The sequence below is a fragment of the Amblyomma maculatum genome, chromosome 11 (genome assembly GCF_055883805.1).
Source record: "Amblyomma maculatum isolate TAMU_Amacu chromosome 11, ASM5588380v1, whole genome shotgun sequence".
NCBI lineage: Eukaryota > Metazoa > Arthropoda > Arachnida > Ixodida > Ixodidae > Amblyomma > Amblyomma maculatum.
In genome coordinates, this window is record NC_139354.1 from 94511319 (window position 1) to 94530156 (window position 18838).

Consider the following 18838-nt stretch of genomic DNA (forward strand, 5'->3'; position numbering starts at 1 on the left):
TGTGTGTGTGTGTGTGTGTGTGTGTGTGTGTGTGTGTGTGTGTGTGTGTGTGTGTGTGTGTGTGTGTGTGTGTGTGCGTGCGTGTGTGTGTGCGTGTGTGTGCGTGTGCGTGCGTGCGTGTGTGTGTGTGTGTGTGTGTGTGTGCGTGCGTGAATGCGTGCGTGCGTGCGTGCGTGCGTGCGTGCGTGCGTGCGTGCGTGCGTGCGTGCGTGCGTGTGTGTGTGTGTGTGTGTGTGTGTGTGTGTGTGTGTGTGTGTGTGTGTGTGTGTGTGTGTGTGTGTGTGTGTGTGTGTGTGTGTGTGTGTGTGTGTGTGTGTGTGTGTGTGTGTGTGTGTGTGTGTGTGTGTGTGTGTGTGTGTGTGTGTGTGTGTGTGTGTGTGTGTGTGTGTGTGTGTGTGTGTGTGTGTGTGTGTGTGTGTGTGTGTGTGTGTGTGTGTGTGTGTGTGTGTGTGTGTGTGTGTGTGTGTGTGTGTGTGTGTGTGTGTGTGTGTGTGTGTGTGTGTGTGTGTGTGTGTGTGTGTGTGTGTGTGTGTGTGTGTGTGTGTGTGTGTGTGTGTGTGTGTGTGTGTGTGTGTGTGTGTGTGTGTGTGTGTGTGTGTGTGTGTGTGTGTGTGTGTGTGTGTGTGTGTGTGTGTGTGTGTGTGTGTGTGTGTGTGTGTGTGTGTGTGTGTGTGTGTGTGTGTGTGTGTGTGTGTGTGTGTGTGTGTGTGTGTGTGAAGAAACATATTAATCATGAGAAGCAACTGACTTTTTTAAAGCTGCAATTGCAAATAAAATCGCCCCGTTTCAAATCCGACACGATCGTTCTCAGAACAGCCGTTTGAGGAACCTTTCAGAAACGCAAAATAAAATTATAGAAAGAATGTGCCAGTACGAATGCTAATGTCGCTGTTGCAGCTGGTCGCTGCAAAATATAACCAACTGCGTGTCGCAAGAAAAGCCTTATATTAAACAACGTCGGCTAGGATATAAATATTTAACGACACTATGTATTTTGTATCAGCGGATAATATATTTCCCAATAGATTTGAAATGATACAAGTGAAAGATATAGGCTCGTAGTCATGACAAGATGATATAGCCCATTTTCTTTTGGCTGGTGTTGCCCTTTGCTAGAATGGTTACTTTGGCAACTTGGTAAAGAATCATTTCAACAGAGCGCGCACTGTGGGCTTGGCAATCTGGCACAGGTACTAAAGGCATTCGCTATCATTGAAAGGACATGGTAACCTCGCTCACCCAGAGGTAAATCAAAAGCTTGTTTCGAGCGAGCTCTAGCCCTCCGCGACCAAAGTCCCCTAGCCATTCCTGACATCGAGACTAACAATTCGGCCCTACATTGCGCTTTCGCTCGCACCACTGCAGCAGAATTGCTACGATATGCGCGTCTGTGACACATTAATTGCTTTTTGGAGTATTGCACAGCAGCCCAGAAAACAGGATGCACTCTAAATTTAGAGACCTCAAGCAGGCTTTGTTGATCTGCAAGGTACAGAGCAATGTCAATAGCACATGCTGTGACGCGCACTGTATCGCTGCGCGGTAATTTCAGACCTCTTATATGAGGATGGCGATTGAGCGCCCACATGAAAAGCCTCAATGCAAGGACAAACAAAGTAGAAGCTAGCAGCCAATTTCGACCACAACCATGAGTTACAAAAGGGCCACTTACGTGACCAAGAGCGATAACGTCCTGCAAATGTCCCTACACACCTACTTTAATAGGAGAAGAAAGTAAAGCGGGAAGCTATAGCAATAAATAGCGGCCTACACGTACCCCTGTTCGAGAGAACTGAAGGCCTTCTCTTAGTCGGGGGACATGTGTAATCCTCCGGCTCGGCGACAGCTGGTGTCCTCTGTGCTATCACGCATTATTGAAGACTGGATATCGCGACCACGTATCTAACTAACCAACAACAGGAGATAAGCGAATGGGGTAATTTTCATAGACTCCTCACAATTAATTTCACCTTGAGATCACAATTAAACAAAGTCGTGGGTCGCCACTCTTTGTGACGAGATGAAAAAATGATATTTGGGTATGAGGCAAATGCCACCTGTTCAGAAAAAATCTTGGAAAAAGTTGACTGAAGCACCAAATGCCAGAAGTAAACACAAAATTTTGGCCCATCTCACCGAGGTGCTGAATCCCTATGCATGGAATCAAACACCTCTTTTATTTCGCTAAAGAATGGCAGAGTCCCGAGACTGTTATATTTATGGGAAATTTGAGGAACGTCTACTGCGTAATGATGTGTTTAGTTAGAAGCGCGCAAAACTGGATAAAATGCCGTCGAGATAGTTCTAAAATGTCTACAAATCCCAGATTAGCTTCTCTCATGCAGAAATAACAAAGGAAGTTCGAGATGCAGGGATTCCAGAAGAGCGCAAAAAGGTATGGCACGCAAACTGAAGCACCTCGGTATGGGACTAGGCCACACTGCTACCACCAACGAGCAAGCTCAAAAGAGAGGCTCCTGTCATCCATGGAACTCTTCCCTCCAGGACCGCATAAGTGCAAATGGGGACAGTATCCGCTGTGCAATGGAAACTTTGAACAAGCACACCAGGTTCGACACCCGATTTCTTAATGCGCCGCCACAGGCGACGCAGTGATTATGCCACTGTTCTTTCCGTCTGTCCAGTCATCAGGCACCGCACCATACATCGGTTCCCGCAAACTCCGCTCAATCCCATCCCACTCCGGCGTCGGGCTGAACACAGACGTCTAAACGCCACAGCCATTTCAAGACAATAGCGAGGGTAGGATATCGAGCTACAGAGCAGGGGTTTACACCGACGCACGCCGGAGGGAACGATTGCATATAAGCAGCACACACCCTACCCATAAACCTTGGTGAAACATACATCCTATCCACGCGGCTCGAGAAAATAAATACCGCAGCGCAGTGTCCACACAAAAACTCTTCCATGGATTTGCCAAAAGTTGTCATTCAGCGTACACTGATCAATCAGGTTGCGCTGCTCTCGCGCTTTCTAGCCTAGCCTACATGTACCGTGGCTTTGAGGCCTACAACCACGTCCAGCACGCCGCTTAAATCACCAAGCATCAGAAGTACGGCTTCAGTCGCGCAATGTGCACAATGTCCGAGCTGTGCTTTCGACGTTTTGGTTGTGTCGCTCCGTCTGGGATAACTTCATAACTGAGGTCACTCACACGGCGCAACACTTTGTACGGCCCGAAGTAGCGGGAAAGGAGTTTCTCTGACAAGCCTGGACGGCGAACTGGTGTCCATACCCAGACTTGGTCTCCAGGCTTGTAGTCAACCTGGCGGTGCCGGAGGTTGTAACGGTGCGCGTCAGTGGTCTGCTGCTGCCCAATGTGCACACGGGCGAGCTGGCGGGCTTCCTGAGCGCGGATGGCATATTGCTGGGCATCTGAGGATAGCTGGTCATCATCTGGGCACGGGAGCATGGAATCGAGCATGCTCTGAACTTCGCGTCCGTAAACAAGTCGAAATGGTGTGAAGCGCGTTGTCTCTTGTAAGGCTGTATTATACGCAAATGTAACGTACGGCAGCACCTCGTCCCAGGTCTTGTGCTGCACATCGACGTACATAGCCAACATGTCCGCAATCGTCTTATTCAATCTTTCTGTAAGGCCATTGCTTTGTGGATGGTACGCTGTGGTTTTGCGATGGGTCGTGCAACTCAGCTCAAATATGCGGTCGATCAGCTGTGAAGTGAAAGCTGTCCCTCTGTCGGTAATGACGTAGGAAGGGGCGCCATGCCGCAAGACTATGTTGTGCATGAAAACCTCTGCTACTTCGGAAGCTGTGGCATGAGGGATTGCCTTTGTCTCAGCGTATCGAGTCAGGTAGTCAGTAGCGACTACTATCCATTTGTTTCCGGCCTGCGACAAAGGGAAAGGGCCAAGGAGATCCATTCCAATTTGGTCGAACGGAATGCGGGGTACTTTAACGGGCTTGAGAAATCCGGCAGGCTTCTGGAGCGGTGTTTTACGGCGCTGGCATTCGCGACAGCTTCGTACATAGCGTTTCACTGCTGCGGAAAGTCCTGGCCAGTAATACATGTTGCGCACTCGAGCAAGAGTCCGTGAGCAACCCAAATGACCAGACGTTGTTTCATCATGGCAAGCAAGGAGAATATCCTCACGGAGCTCGCATGGCACTACCAGGAGGTAAGTTCTGTCTTGGCTCTGGGAGTTTCTTTTATACAAGACGCCTTGCCGTATGCAAAAGAAACCAAGGTGCCGAGATAGGTGTCGAGGCAGAATCGTATCACGCCCTTCCAGATAATCGATGAGTGGAAGGATGTCTGGATCAGCTCTTTGTCGATCCCTGAGCTCAGATGCGCTGAGGGCTCCTAGAAAACCGCTATCGTCATCGGCTGTAGTATCGCCAGTGTCAACGGGTGCTCGTGACAGCGTGTCAGCGTCTTCGTGTTTGCGGCCGGACTTGTAAACAATGGTTATGTCAAACTCCTGAAGCCGTAAACTCCAGCGTGCAAGTCGTCCAGATGGGTCTCGCAGATTTGCCAGCCAGCACAAACAATGATGGTCGGTGACGACTTTAAATGGCCGGCCGTAAAGATAGGGACGAAACTTCATAGTAGCGACATACGACCGCCAGGCATTCCTTTTCCGAGGTGGAATAGTTCATTTCGGCACGAGAGAGAGTGCGGCTAGCATAGGCTATTACTCGCTCAAACCCGTCTTGATGCTGAACAGGGCCGCGCCAAGACCGATACTACTGGCGTCAGTGTGTACCTCAGTGTCAGCCGCTTCATCGAAGTGCGCCAGAACAGGGGATGTTTGAAGGCGCTCACGAAGCAAAGAGAAGGCCATCTGCTGCTCAGAGTTCCACACAAAGGAGGTGTCCTTCCTTGTAGGCGCGTCAGAGGTTCTGCGATCTGAGAAAAGTCCGCAATGAAACGCCGATAATATGCGCACAGGCCGAGGAAGCGCTGAACAGCCTTCTTATTAGCTGGAACGGGAAATCGTGCGACGGCAGCAGTCTAATCGGGATCCGGGCGCACCCCATCAGCGCTTACAACATGGCCGAGGAACATGAGTTCTGTATACCCGAAGTGGCATTTCTGGGGCTTCCGCTTGAGATCAGCAGAACGGAGGGCTTCCAGGACAGCTCGAAGGCGTTCGAGGTGTTGATCAAATGTTTCGGAAAAAACAACTACATCGTCCAAGTACACAAGACAGATCTGCCACTTGAGGCCAGTGAGGACGGTGTCCATCATCCTTTGGAATGTAGCTGGGGCAGAGCACAATCTAAATGGGAGTACTTTGAATTCATATATGCCATCTGGAGTGACAAATGCGGTTTTTTCTCGGTCTCTTTCGTCTACTTCGATTTGCCAACAGCCGCTTTTTAAATCAATAGATGAAAAATACTTCGCACGTCGCAATCTGTCCAGTGAGTCATCGATGCGCGGCAACGGGTGTACATCTTTCTTTGTCACATTATTCAATTTCCGATAGTCGACGCAAAATCGAAGAGTGCCGTCTTTCTTTTTGACAAGGACTACTGATGAAGACCACGGACTTTGTGAAGGCTGCACAACACCATCATCCAGCATCTCCTGAACTTGCGTCTCGATCACTTCTCGTTCTTTGGCAGACACACGATAAGGCTGCTGTCGTATTGGGCGAGCGTCGTCACAAGTAATGATGCGATGTTGTGTGATGGGCGTTTGACGAACCTTCGAGGAAGAAGCAAAGCAGTGCTTGAAGTCTAGCAGCAGTTGCTCTAAAGCCCGCCGTTTTTCCTTTGACAAGTGACAGTTAATGTCGATGTTGTCAAGAGATGGCTCGTTAGTTTCTACTGCCGTGGATGCAAAACAGACCGGATCGTGCGCAACATGGTCAGCAAAAGCGATAGCAGTCCCCGGGAACAAGTGTCGGTACTCATTAGAAAAATTTGTGACAAGGAGTGCAGCCCGGCCATTGTGAAACGACAATAAACTTCGGGGAGCGCAAATGCCATGAGCAAGCAGGAGTGTATGGTTCGCCTCCGCTACAGCATCACCGGTACGGAAATCGTCACAGGTAACTTCCACAAGAGCACTGCTTCGCGGCGGCAGCGAGACGCTCTCAGCGGAAACACGAAGTGCGGTATTGCAAGGACTGCTACTATCTTGTTCGGTAGATTGTCCCATCGAAAACGTGACGAGTCTATTTCGCAGGTCGATAACTGCTCCGTACTCCCGCAGAAAGTCAATGCCGAGGATAAGGTCACGGGAGCAGTCACTTAAAACAATGCAACTAACGACGAACGTACGTCCGTTAATCTGAATTCGAGCCGTGCACATCCCCTTTGGAGTAACTATATGACCGCCGGCGGTTCGAAGGTACACACCTGGCCAAGCAGTGAGCACCTTCCTCAAAACAGTCGCCATGCGACCACTGAAAATTGAATAATCGGCACCGGTGTCCACTAATGCATTGACCGTAATGCGACCGTCTAAAATAACCGGAATGTCCAGAGAAACGCTTTTTGCTTCCCTAGGTGACGGTACCAGCAGCTCGCGGTCGGATCGAAGCGGCGACGACGGGAGGTCTTCAACGCAGCGACTACCAGCGGCCTCGCCCCCGAAGGTCGCTGTTTTCAGTTTTCCCGACCAGGGCTAGACGAGCGGCCTTGGTCCTCTCGCGAGGAACCGTGAGTGAACGAGGAGGAGCGCCTTGGCGAAGGGGAGCGGGGCTGACGCTGCGAACGAGATGAAGAACGCTGCTCCGCCAGGTACTCCTCAATAACTCGGGGTCGTTGACCAAACCGGGGAGGAGGCGAGTCGATGCGGAAGCCGTGGAGACCGAGGCGTCGATACGGACAATCCCGGTAGAGATGTCCTGGTTCACCGCAGTGGAAGCAAAGCGGACGGCGGTCAGGCGTGCGCCAAATGTCGGCTTTGTGTCGGGGCAGCGGACGATTGTCGAAGTTCTGCACTGGCTGCACCGAGGGCAGCGGAACTGTAGGTGACGCGAGAATAGGCGGTGGTGAAGGAGGAGCCTGACTCTGCAGAACTTCCGCATATGTGGGACGATTGTCGGTCCCCGACAGCAATGGCGGGCTCGGAACTACAGGCGAAAGAGGGCTCTTGAGTGCCTGCCGCACCTCCTCCCGCACTATAGCAGAAACGGAAGATGGCGATTGCTGCAGAGGGCTCCAGAACTTGCTTAGTTCTTCGCGCACGACGCTGCGAATCAGTTCGCGCAATGCATCGGGATGCCGCACTGAAGATGCAAATGATTCCGCGATTGTGCTTGTATGAAAAGGTCGGTCATAAGCCACGGCACGTTGGTGTAGCACCTTTTCCATTGTGGTGGCCTCCGCAAGGAATCCGTTTACAGTCGACGGTGGGTTTCGCACAAGGCCTGCGAACAACTGCTCTTTCAAACCCTGCATCAAGTGCCTGACCTTTTTGTCCTCGGACATGGCGGGATCGGCTCGCCTGAAGAGGCGCCTCATGTCCTCGACGTATGCTTGGACACTCTCATTCGGCCTTTGGATGCAAGAGTGAATGGCACGTTCTGCATGCTCGCGACGATCTGCGCTAGTGTAAGCCTCGAGCAGTTGACGACGGAATTCCCGCCACGAAGTTAATGCTTGCTCTCGGTTCTCGAACCAGATACGGGCGCCGTCCTCAAGGCTGAAGTAGACGTTCCTTAGTTTGGCAGCATCGTCCCACTGGTTGAATGCAGCGACACGTTCACACTGAAGGAACCAGTCCTCCACATCCTCAAAGAGGTCCCCATGGAAAGTCTTCGGTACCCGAGGGGCCTGCAAGGTGTAGTTACAGGCTGGTGCGACGCCCGTCACCTGCTGCGCAGGAGCACTAGATGTCATGGCGGCGGGTGATGGCTGAAACTCCGGAGACAGTCCCTGGAGCCGTCGACTGGAGCGATGCACGGGGGTGTCCAATGGTACAGGGCTGGCGCGACGTCTTGTAGATGGAGATTCTTGCATAGGCGATCGTGTTACCCAGCACCTCCACCAGAATGTCACGCACACGGTGACTAAGGATACCAATGATAGCCGGGGGTAGCCCAGATACAAGAACACAGCAGCACAGACGCAAACGTGCAAGCGACACTTTGTCGTCCTCTTCAACTTCGTCCTCCTTTCACACCTCAGTCATGCGCCACCTGGCAACGCTAAGTGGCAATATATACAATTTTGAATGGCAATGTACATGAAGGTATAGACAGTGTAGACTAATTTGCCAAATAAAATAGATGTAACTATATACAGAAATCGCATGCACGTATGTGTTGCACCTGTGGGTTGCTATGTGAACAGCAGTGTGTGGACATATATATTTTCATTATATTGCAGGTACCGAGGTGTGGTAAACCACACTCAATGCACGTCCATTCGACATGTTTGAATGCACATATGTGTTGCGATGTATACAGGAGTGACTGGACATAAATATTTACGCTATATTGCAGGTACCAAGGTGGGCTCAAAACCACTCGGACACGTCCATCACAAACACAAGGGCAAGACCATTGGCGAACGAAATCTCGCTCCCCAAGGTAGAAAAGTTTCTCAGCCAGAAATCTTACGATCTCCTTTCGTTGACGCGCCAGGACAGGGAAAAGCGCACGTCGGCGCCGGCTCGATGCGACAGCCTCACAACGATTGCGCCATAACGCGAAAGCGCCAGCTATAATCAGCAATCGTGCAAAGCGACCGCGAGGACATCTATCATTTATCTGAAATCAGTTAATACCTAGACTTCTGAAACCACCATTAACTTAAATCTAAAAAACACGAGCAACGACTCATTGCTGTGCCATGTGACGATTGGATTCTTGAAGTGGGCAGTTCGGGCACTGCGCTGTCCGCACAATGTTCCATCGTCGCAGCCGATCTCATGTAGGCAAAGCCACATAAAGTCACGTAAATGTCCTGGCAGAAAGGACGCTGTGAGTGGTAACCAACAAGTGGAGTCCGCCCTTCGCCTACGTTCCACAGGCACCAGCGGAAGTAGTAACGTTCCCAACGACTTCACTACTCTGTTCGCCGAGATGTCTAAGTCAGGACTCATATGGCGGGCGTGGTGACGAAATGCCACCATACACGAATAACAAACAGGCATCCGGAAAGCCTGAGGTCCCCTGTTGAGAGTTATGCCATGGAGAAGCTTCCTCACACTTGCGCCTAAAAAATAGAAAGCAAGCACCCGTGCTTGGCACTCATCACCCTGCAGATAATGAAAAAGGTAGTGTAGAGCCAGCAGCCAACAGCAGACTGACAAAGAAGGGAAAGGCAAACCCACCCTTCAAACGTGGCTGGCCGAGCGCCGTACGGGATACTAGTTCCGTGCGATCTGCACAACATAATGAACTTACAAGAGACTGACGAGAAAGTAAAATTCTGAGAGGCGGATGCGTTACATGTGCGAGGTACCATATTCGCCCACAGAAAACAGGGTGAGCATCATCGTGCATTGTTAGACTGAAAAGAAATTTATTGCAGCTCAAAAAACTGAGAATACATGCTCATATACACACTATATGCTATACACGCTGTCCAGCATTATGCCAAACAATGATATACAAGCTACAGGTCCGTCCTGCCCAACGCCCATTGCACTAATGCTAAGGAAGAAAGCACACAACATGCACGTGTTAAGACTTCAACATCCCTCTTAAAGAAAGGCGAAAAAAAGGGAGAAGGGGGGACGTTCAGAAGAAACACCACATGATAATTTATAACACTCAATACAGCAGTGCTGGCATGGCCAGACCATTCGAACGAACAACAAAGAAACGTGTATGCCAGCGCTGCAGGAACCGCGCCTCCCCATCTGTTTCCAGACGCACGGACAGGTATATACTTCCAGAGGAGGAGACTGAGATTTCGAAGCGCTGGATACACTGCGCGTGCCGGTTGCCTGCGTGCTTCCGCTAGGCGGCGGCGACGCCACAAAATAAACATGACACAACACACAACCAGGCGCGCAAATACTCCGCGCGGACGACGAACACCTGGCCCGTAGTGTACAGAAAACATACGTCTCACGAGGCGCCGCATGACTCGAACCACTGAGCAGTCAAATGGTAGATTGTTTCCGTCGCGCCGCAGTTGGGACAACTTTCGTTAGGCACGCCACCCCATGAAGCTAGGCGCTGGCGCGTGGGCAGAACTCCCCAGCGCCGCTGCCTCTCAAAGTCTCTGACCTCGGGGAGAGGCGGCTGACTGCCCAGTGCCTCCATCTATTATTTGGGGTGCGCTGCTGATCGCTCCGGTTGAGTTGCAAGCTGGCGACCATCTCACTAACTACTGCCGGTGGAACCACATATATGTCCACCTCGGGTAGGTCGGCGTTTAAGGTATACCTGAAACCTGCTGCGACGCGATAGAACGGATGTGGCCTTTCGGCCTGCGGGCCACTATGTCGACCACGGTGAAACCTCGGCTTAGCTGTGCTCCTCCAGTAGAGTAAGAGCGATTGCCCCGGGTACCAATCACTATCTAGCAGCGTCATAACTTAGCCATGAGGACTCGAACCACTGTGCTGATGCAAGGCAGCCCGAGCTCTCCTCTGCTATGCGGTAGGTGCAGGAGGTGGCGCGTGACGAGAGCCGTCCCACCATTCCACACGAACGTGCCTATCAAAGACGCGAGACGGCCAGCCGTACGGCGCGGCAAGGCGGCCACTCGCGTCAAATAAAATGTGAATGCGCACGCCCGAGACCCTGGAGTTGAGCGACAACTCGAAGCGCGAGGCGTCAGCGAGCATTCGGGTCGTGCGTGAACGTGCTTCATCCCATGTGCGAGGAGCCGATACTCCGCTTGGTTGAAATAGTACTCCAAGTACGCGGACCGCGTTCACAAAGGGGACCTCGGCTGGCAATGAACCCTGAAATGATCCAAATCGGAGCACGTGACTTTTCCTTGTGTTGAGCTGAGCCCCGGACATGGCCGCGTATTCGAAAAACACTCCCAAGAAAATGCGGAAGCTATCCGCATCTCACAAGAAAGGGGAAATGTCATCCGCGTACGCAGAGATGGCCACTGTTTCCTGTCAAACGAGTGGAAAACCACGAATGCGCCAGTCAGCTGCAACTCTGCGTAGAAACGGATCGAGTGCAATAATGAAGAGGGCCGGTGATAGCGGACACCCCTGCCAACTCCCCATGAAAAGGAAGTCTGCCTGCAAGGCCACCATTTAGAAGGAGCTACCTAGTAAGATCCGCATAAAGTGAACGCACAAGGCGGATAAATTCTTCACACAGGCCAAAATAGTGCAGCACAGGAAACACGTAGCTGTGCTCAGTGATCACTACAGTGATCACTACATCCTTGAAATCCTTCTTAACACTCACCTTCCTCACCATCCACTGTGGAAAACCAGTTTCCTACCCCTTCGCCACGAGCGTCGTGGCAGAGCTGGCTGGGAGAGGGGGTAAATACCTCCCCTTGGGGGAAGGAGAATCAGCGATGGATGCGCCACTAAGGCGTCTACGCGGATTCCCACGAGACGAAGAGAGAGAGCTTCTGGATCCAGCCGGCAACGAGAGCGGTCGTCTCCCGCAGCCTCTACCGGCAAATGCCGGGGGATAGCGGGCACGGAGTACGCAGCGCACACGGGAGGACCCGTCGTGCACGACCGCCCATCTTCTGGTCCCCAACGGCGAAGCGACCGGTAAATACCGCACGCTCTCGCCGCCTCCCGCGGCAAACGCCGTGGTATGGCTTTGTGCGAAGAATGCCGCGCGCACGGGAAATCCCGGCCGCCATATTCACGGCGCGTGCAAATGTCCGCCGTCGAAGTCGCACCCCAATTCCCCAGCCGGTGAGTCAAAAGCCCTTCTTACGTAGCCTTGCCCTTCCAAGGAAAACCTTGTTGATGTATAGCTAGCCGGCATGCTCTGTATTATTTGCAAGTGCAATAAATAGCATTCTAGTATTAACTATGTGTCGTCCCCGTCCTTTGTCCCTTTGTTCCCTCAGCGGGTCGCTAGCGAGGACGCTGCACCTGCGGAGTGTGAGTGAGGCGGAAGACCGTCTCCCCTCATACTGCCACACCACCTAGGGGATCCCCTCTCACCAAGTGGGATTCAGTTCGGAAATGCAGATCTACCAGGGCAGCTGCTCCAATCACCGACATCGCTGTTTGTACTACACAATTACAGAAGGATGTCCAGGCAGTCACACGAAAACTTCCGATTGACTGCCCCAGTGACACTGTTGATACTCGCCTCCTGCATCTCTGGGAAGCTAAAGCCAGTCTTGAAAGACACTGGCAATGTCAAAGATGGAACAGGACCCTCCGCCGCAGGCTGGGCCGACTAAAGACGTATAAACACACGCAGCTACGCTTTCGAGGCAAAACTGGGAATCCTTATGCAATCGTCTTGATGGTAACATGAGCCAGCCTCGAACATGGAACCTCTTCCGACATCTCATAGACCCCTTTCAATCTATGACACTCCAGAGACATAACCTCACAAAACTGATCCACACTTCCCCCACACCGCCATTACAGCTACTTGAGGACCTGAAGGATACATACTTCAAACCTTAACAACCAATGTTCCATCCGGAATATAAAGGGCTCCGTAATGACCTTTTAAGTCTGCTTATAACTGAAGCAGAAGTAATGGCAGAACTTCAGAACCTAAATGCCTCCTCAGCTCCCGGGTTATACGGTATAACCAATAAAACTCTGCGCAACTTAGACATCCCCCCCATAACCGCCTTAACCAATTACTTTAATGAATGCTGCCAACAAGGAACTTTGCCGGCCGAGTTGAAGGAGGCAAAAGTGGTATTTATACCAAAACCAGGCAAACCGCTTCTCTACACCAATCTTCGACCTATTTCCCTCACTTCTTGTGTCGGAAAATTAATGGAGCATGTCTTTCATACATGACCAAGCAACTTTCTGGAGGAACGAGAGTTCCTGCCCAACTACATGTTTGGTTTCCGCCCGGGTCTGGCCACTCAAGATGTTTTCCTACAGCTAAAGCACCCTATCCTTGATTAAAAGCTCGCGATACACGCGCCATTCTTGGAGTGGACCTCACTAAATCATTCGATAATGTAACACACTCTGCCATTCTTAATAATCTACAAACACTACAAGTAGGCAGCCACATGCGTAACTACATAAGGGGCTCCCTCAGCAACCGAACAGCGACTCTCACACTGGGCCTTCATACGCTTCCAAACATCAAGCTCGGTGAATACCTCAAAGAGCGGTCCTTTCACCGACACTCTTTAACATTGCCCTTATTCACCTTCCAAAAACACTTTCTGAGATTCCAGACATACATTTTGTCCTTTATGCGGATGGCATTACTGTCTGGCAATGTCGAGGCAGTGACGCCACCATAGAGACTCACCTCCAAACAGCCCTTAATACTATTGACAACTACGTGAAGGAGAGAGGCCTATCATGCTCACCGTCTAAATCTCAACTCTTCCTTTACCGACCCAAACCCACACATATTGATAGCCCACCTATCACCCTGACAACCTGGCGACATTCTACACATATTACTCACCTGCCCCTCATTCCCTCATCCTCATTCACCAGAGGTGGCCCTAGATTACTGGGAGAAGCTACTCACCAGTACCTTGTATAAGGACTAGTGCAGGATCATTACATGCGCTCTCGCTCGAATAGCCCTCAAAGGGCTTTCTTTTGTTTTTTAAGAGGGCCCTCCATGCATGAAGGGGGCAGCGCCCTCACCCTTTGTAATATTGGCAGTAAATGTTTCTGCCACCACCAATGCTATCGAAGGCTTTGGCCTGATCTAGAGCGGCGACTCCCGCTAGACCATTAGCGCAAGCGTAAGAGTTAGTGTGCAAACACAGCAAACACGGGCCGTGCAGGAACCGAGCCGGACTGGTTGTCACGCGTTAATAATTAGGAGGGTATTATTAACGATGCGCCCTTAACGGTGCGCAGACTCCCAGACACTCTTAGAGTGAGTGGGAGCAGCTGTTACGGTCGCGAAGGAGATGCCCTCGACCTGCGTGGCAAGCTCAGCCGGAATTCAACTACCTTGTAGTGACAGAAGGGGGTGGCCGTTTGGTGCCCAGCTGTCGCCGGTTCAAGCTAGAGTAGGGTTCAGAGTCAGAAGTAACAAACAAAACAAACTTTATACACAGCAAAAGACGATACAGAGGAATGCACAAACACTGAAATTGCACAGACGAGACTTTCACAGAAAAACAAACGCTAAGCATGCTACTACAGAGGTATTCAATAACACAGAGGTTTTACAACAAAAAACAAACACGAGAGAGTCACATAAACAAACACCGAATTGTTCACCGGGCACTGTTGCAGTCCGACGCCTCGAGAGTCACGATGTGGCCGCCATGCAAGACGAGCGCCGCTCCCTCGCAGGTCCGTGGGCTTGCCCAACGTTTTTAGATCCCTTTCAGTTTGCAAGCTCCCCCGAGTCACTCCCGAGAAAGTGGCTCCCGTCCGTTTCCACTCGCCACGCGGCGCTGCTGTCGCTGTCGGCCCGAAACCGCTCGCACTCTGCTGTTGGTGTGGTGGCCGTGGCAGCCTTCGCCGGTTATCATCCGCGATAAAACTGGGACACGTAGAGTTCAAATTTGCTGGGATTTTGGAGCTGTCACGTTAAAACTTCAGTCTCATGGTTAAAAAAACTGTTTCGCCTGAGGGTACCCCTCAGGCTGGGTGAGGTAAAGAGCAGGCTGATGCCAGTTCGAAAAAAAAAAAGATCGTTTATTTGCCTCGCGCTTTATCGCATCGCATTTGCGACGTTTATCCTGGACATTTTAGTATTTGTTGGAGTAAAGCTATCAATGGCTATTCGGGAGAATGCACGACACATTAAGGAATGAGAACCAGCGATGTTCCGTTTCTAGATCGCATTCACGAAATTCCGCGCTGTTACCAAAAGAGTACCGCACATACGAACAGCGTTTTCACGTTTTTTACAATGCCAATTTCACTGGACACAAGTATTAAATGCAGACACACTTAGCCGGATGCACGGAGGGAATAGCTGCAGAAGACGAGCTTTTTATTTGCAATGATCGCACAGCCGCGAGCAGCGTTTTGCACTTCAATTTTTTAGAATGTTAATTTCAGTGAGCATAGGCAAGCATTAAATGCAGGCACACTGAGTTGGAAGCACAGAGAGAATGGCTACAGAAGGCGAGCTTTTTTATTTGCAATGGCAACCTTTTCTGTTTTCCAGCCGGCGATTCTTCTCTCGCATAGAAGTGCATGCGTGTAACTATGACGAAATGCAGAACCTGGGATGTAAAAGTGGCCTTATGTTCTGCACTACCAAGCCGGGCAATGTTTTGGAATTCCAGCTCATCAAGCACATCCCAAAAAATGTCCCCAAAAACTGGACCTCCTTTCAAGGAAACCGAAACTGCATGTTCACAATATTAGTAAACTCTAGCATCTTTTTTGTGGGATGCTTTAGGCATCCTTGCTTGAAGCTTTTATACACTGTAAGGTATGCGTCTTTGCCAACAACTGGCACATGAGAGCTGATATCTTTCATGCAGGAAGTGCAAGTTGAGGTTTTGGAGAACTTGTGGACCACATAGCCTGAAAAATAGTACAGTATGCTTTCATCGACTTCTGCTTTCGAGTAAATGTGGTCACTGTCACGGCTGTGATCGGGCGTGTCAACTTCAGAAGTTAAGTCGAGCATCCTCGACTCAATCAGTTCACGCAGGTGAGCTTGCTTGCATCGGTGTGCTTCTCTGCATTTCTTCAGTGTGTCTTGAACACCCACAAGCACAGCACTTGGTGCACCCTCCACACTTCCACGCAGACCTGTCTTTATAGGAGTGTGTATGGGAGGATATTGATTGATCTTGGCTGTCAAGATATAGTGGGCGCCTTGGCTTAACAGGTGTCGTATGATGTCAAGTAGTGACAGCATTGTTACCCGCAGGGCTTCAGTGGTGAGTTGTGATGCAAAAAGTTTCAAACCCTTTTCAACAGCATTCCTCTCAGAAGTGTCAAGGAGCTCCAAAAACCGTTCAATGACCTAGAAGTGATCCCCGCAAAAAAGGACGTGATCAAATATTTGGCAGGGACAGCAGCTGCACTAAACTGAATAGCCCACTTTCAATGCCCACTTGTCGCGCGGAATGACGACAGTGTCACCATTAATCTGGTGCACAAAATGTTTTAGTACATCGTCGTCGTGGAAGTGTACATCACATACAACGTAAGAGCTCGAAAGCTGTCTGTCCAGTCGGGGAATCATGCGCTGCCATTCTAGGAGACGTACAGGGTCACTGGGCGGCCGAAAAAAATGTCTTTTCCCGGTAGCAGGTGTCTGGGAGTCATAACCGCTTTTGCAGCCGGGCACAAAGCAACGTGGCATGTTCGCTACTCACTTCGTAGTCATAAGCATGCGGCAATAATCACGGCATCACACACCACAAACGCGCACACATGCAAAACCACTGCGAGCGCAGGTACAAAGGGCCGCGCCAGTCGGGCAAACCAACGTTTTGGGGCAAACAGCGTGGCGAGCGCCACCGCGCGGCAGGAAACGGAAAGGCGACACTCCCCGCGCCGCAGCTTTCAAACTGAAAGGGATCTAAAAACGTTGGGCTTGCCAGCAGCGAATGATCCCCGGGAGTCCAGTCGAAGCAATTGCGAACACGCCGCAACCACTGACTAACTTACTGACTCCACAAGCGGCGTGGCCTCAATAAATAGGGCGCGCTAAGGCTAGCGCGCACACACACTTAGCTTCGCTTGTTAGAGCACTCCCTTTTCCTCCCGTCAAGGCGCGCGCCGTCATTGGCCACCATCCGTAGAAGATTCTGGAAAGCTCTGGCATGTTCCAGACTGATGACTCACCGTCATCATCGGGCAATGGGAAAGAGGGTGACGGCGACACGTACAAAGCTACGCGCTCTCTCGCGCGGTAGAGGAGGCTTTTCTCAACTTTGTGGAACCATGCGGCGCCGTACGGGCCTCGCGCCGCACCGGCTTGATAAAAATGTGCGCCGATTTCGTGACACTGCCCCTCCCTTAAAGAATATTGTCCTACAATATTCACAACAACCACGAACATCGCGCGCACATGCATGCGCTCACAAACTACATTGGGCAAATGTCCACGTCACGCACATACATTGCACAAATTTCACAAATTGCAACCACAAATTACAATGCACACATCAGAAGCCTCACAAGTTTCTCAGACTCTGATGACCAATTTTTTCACACATGACTACATGATGTTCACAAACATAGCAACGCACTGTTGTCGCATACACAGAGGAATCAACAACACACAGCTTTTCAAATGCGAAGCGCACGAACCTAAATTTCCGAGCGTAATTCCGACTTGCGATCAGTGGGTGAAACGCTTCTGTCCGCCGGGGATTTCGCCTTCGCTCTAGGCTCTCGCATTTGAGGTGCTTCCATGTTTCCAGATCGGGCTACTGCAAATTCTTTAAAGCATGACTGATCGTCACCTTTCAAATCACACAACCAATTTGTGCCAATAAATGCTCCTGCAACCAGTAATGCCGATGGATACACGGGAACCTGCGCCAACGCGCACAGACCAACAAAAAGAATCACTGTAATAGTGTTCTTTCCTAGGCACCGGTGTTCCTTCCGCTGAAGGTGAAATATTCTAAGTAATATCCCCATAAGCAGGAGAAACACCTGGGCCGGCTTGCACAATAAAGTCCGAGCTAAGTCCAGACTTAAATGGTGTCTTTAGAAAGACCAAGCTTATTTAAGACGGCTCGTGTTCCGAACGTCGAACACTTCGGGTTCATGTTCACCAGAGTGGCTTCCCAGAACGGCCTCAGCAACCACTTGGGGCATTTTTCCTCGTAACACAATCTTAAGCCGCAAAAAGCAATGGCACGGATTTTACACAACGCAAAATTGACGGAATGTGTACATCTTACAGCAGGGACAGTGCCAGCGCATCCCTGTATTTCCCTAATTTCTTTACTTAGACACCAGGCGTCCTTGTGTCTTAACCAAGACAGCACTAGAGTCGTAATCATACAAGCGACTTATCAAGTCAGGACTGAAGCCCAGTCTTGACTCCAGTCTTAAGCGTCCATGCTAGTGGCCTATTCTTTAGACTCCAGTTAAGTCTGGACTTAGCTAAGACAGTCCTAAGATTGTTTTGTGCAAGCGGGCCTTGGGCTACCTGCATCAACGAAGGCTTAGGCATTCCTGACTTCATTTCCTCAGTCGTCTCTTCCTTTTCGGTTTCCTCCTGAGGTATTTTCTTTTCTTTATGCTTTTCTCGGGGCATTTCCTCCGGTTTCTCGGGGCCTTGCTTGCCTCGCCTTGCATTTTTCTTTTTAGATTCACTGCAGCGCACAGGCGCAGAACTTCGATCAGGATCCGATCAGGATCCGCGGGAAATGTTGCGCCCTTGATATTTCCCAACACCAAATCGTATATAGGGTGTTCTATGCAAAGAGCTGTCAGTTTTCTAGAATAATATTGTGTCTGCACTTCAAATTTTGCCTCAGGTAGCAACTGAATTGAGCCGTCAATCAGCCTCAAAGGGCACGTCTCACCAGTCAGATCATTCTCATGAATCAAACTTCGTTTAACAATTACGGCACTGCTACCTGTATCTCGTAGCACCGAAACTGATTTTCCTCTAATATTTCCCCTCGACCCGGCATCCGATTCATCGCAGCTCCAGGTTGCGCGTGTACTACGGCGTTCACCACTCGGATTGTCTTGTCCTTCTTCCGATTAACAACCTTCTCTGCTTCCTCCTCCTCTAGGCCGTTCACCACGCGGACTTTCTTGCCGTTCTTCAGCTCAACAGAGCCATCGGCATCTTCTTCCTCCAGGCGACATTCCGACTCTGACA

General features: G+C 50.6%; 1 long non-coding RNA gene and 1 pseudogene across 1 annotated transcript in view; both read right to left on the reverse strand.

The window, feature by feature from the left end:
* LOC146174426 (uncharacterized) overlaps positions 1–18838 on the reverse strand; it is a 493807-nt gene that overhangs the window by 101250 nt on the left and 373719 nt on the right. The gene's annotated exons all lie outside the window — the stretch shown is intronic.
* Positions 14998–16839, reverse strand: LOC146174428 (uncharacterized; annotated as a pseudogene).